General features: G+C 41.0%; 1 protein-coding gene across 1 annotated transcript in view; it reads left to right on the forward strand.

Annotated features, from left to right (window-relative positions):
* LOC138031404 (uncharacterized) overlaps positions 1-2,500 on the forward strand; it is a 5,583-nt gene that overhangs the window by 904 nt on the left and 2,179 nt on the right. The gene's annotated exons all lie outside the window — the stretch shown is intronic.

Raw genomic sequence — 2,500 nt, forward strand, 5'->3', positions numbered from 1 at the left:
TCATGTGGAGGACGAGAGCACATGACGACGAATTTTCAATTTTCTTTGTTCTAAATATTCACACCGTTCTCATCAATTTTATTCTTGGATTGTGTATTCACACTTTCCATGCCGAGCAACATGGAATAATCGCAAAATTATTACAGTAACAGGAAACAATATTTTTAGACAACGTTCTCGTAGCCATCGTCGTCGTCCTTGTTTAAGGTCTCTAATGTTGCATTACAGGCGCCCCAAGCTCAGTGTAAGCATGGCGGACAAAAATATAAGGATTTGTATGAAAATCCTGATAAAAAGCTTAAGAAGGTAATTATACGAAAAAATCTCAATTAAAAAGCCTAACCTTATTGCCATCGCAGTGCTGGAAATAATTTTTCTTTATTCACAGGACATATGTCCTTTCAAATCTTCCTTTTGGTCGGACATTTGACAAATTGGACCGGACATAATTTATTGACTGACAACACCTTGAAGAAGAGAACTCAAGATGTACTGGTGAGATGCTCGGTCATCGTGTCCAATCATAATGTGGAATTGGCCGGACATTTTCAAAATTTGGTCGGACAATGTCCGATGACCGACTGTTATTTCCAGCACTGCATCGTGGATATCTTCCTTCCTGTGTGGTTATTTTCCACATACGACATGATTTGAGCCATTTCTCAGTTTCGTGGTTATCAACGGTTATAATAAAATCCCAAGGCTGGAGACTACACTGTAAATTCTCAGGTGCCACCAATTCGAGTCAAATGTTCCTGGATAAAATATTCCCACGGTCACAATTTCACATCAGAATCAATTGACAAAGATTGAACTTTCATCTCAACCCACCATCAACGCAATAGCAGTCCTGCGAGCAAGGTCAGGCGGTGAATACTGCAACAAAACAGGGTGCAAAGGCATTGCTTTATCACCAAAGTGGCCATGGCTTCGACCGTTGATAACAAACTGACCCTTACCAGGGTGACAGACTGTAGTTTGTCAACCGCAAATTTTTTTATTTCCCTGGGTCTCCTGAAACTGAGAAAAGGCCCAAATCATGTCGGATCTGGAAAGTAACCACACAGGAAGGAAGCTATCCACAATGGCAGTAAGGTTACGCTGTTTTACTTTTAATTTTTTTCATATAATTATCTTCTTAAGCTTTTTATCCGGACTCTCATACAAATCCCTATATTTTTCTTGGCCATTCTCACACTGAGCTTGGGGTGCCAGTGGTTTCAAATTGAATTTTGATTGTTTTAACTTGTTTTAACGAAAAGGAGTGCTGTATTTTGTTCCAATACTGAACCCTAGAGAAGGTTTATTTTCAAAACCCTTGCATTATTTGTATTGATGTCCCAGCTGTTCTGATATTTTAGAGTTTCACCTGTGTGCTAGTGGCACAAACCTGTTTCTCAGTGGCCAGTGTCTGTGTTCTTGATCTTAGAAACTTCAGTATTGAATTGGAAAAGATGACCCAATGGCTATTTGTTAACAAGTTGTCTCTGAGCATTGCTATTAAAACCTAAATGCAAGTTTTCCCAAAGGAAAGAGATTAAGGGCCTCTTTACATGAGCCTGGGTTGCTTTTTACCCCAGGTTGAATCACCGCAGGGGGTAACCATTTTGCAGTCAAATGTTTATAAGCTTTACATGAAAACAGTAGTCAAACCGGGTAGCCCATCTCGAGACTCGGGTTGACCCGGCTAGAAGGGTTGAAATTTCTTCAGTTTCTTCATTTAAACACTCGCGTATCTGACCCGGGATTGTTTGACTATCACTTATTTGCGGTTCAGTGTTCTCGCCCATGCGCAGTCTGTACCAAAATGACTGATAACGTTAACACAAATTGATGATTGTTATGATTGCATGGTTCGTCCACCATTTTCCTCACTGACAGGTAGTCACCAGCCCTTTCAACCCAGCGAAAGGGAACTGACCCGGGTCAGCCAAGAATGACCCAACCCTTACCCAGCCCGGGCTCATGTAAACGTAATATTTGACGCTGAACTGACCCGGGTCGGTGTCCAACCCGGGCTCGTGTAAAGAGGCCCTAATAATATGAACCTCAGCTTCTGAAACACAAGTGTCAAATTGCAGTTACCTATTTAGGACTTGTAAATAATGCTAAGGCCATCCCAATTTTTGTTGTTGTTTACCATCGAATGTGTTTCCTGATATTGGGTCGGTCGGTCAGATTGAAAAAAAAACCAAAACAATTCATAAGCATTCCCAGAATCGGAGGCCTGGTACCCCAGCATCATAGCTGTGGAGCCAGGAAAACAACAAGACGTAAACCCAAAATCAATATGGTGGATGTTGCAAAGAAATCTGACCAAGGTTGGTCAGATTTCTTTGCATTTTTTTAAATTCAAGTTAACTTTTTTTAAATTAACTCAGTGACACCTTAGACACCCTAGGACACCCCTAGGTGATGAGTTAAATCGTCTGCCATTTCACAGAGTAAAATCTGTTAAGTCTCACTCCCAGGTGTCAGTGGGTTACATGTACATACCTTC

This window comes from Montipora capricornis, chromosome 14, assembly GCF_036669925.1.
Source record: "Montipora capricornis isolate CH-2021 chromosome 14, ASM3666992v2, whole genome shotgun sequence".
NCBI lineage: Eukaryota > Metazoa > Cnidaria > Anthozoa > Scleractinia > Acroporidae > Montipora > Montipora capricornis.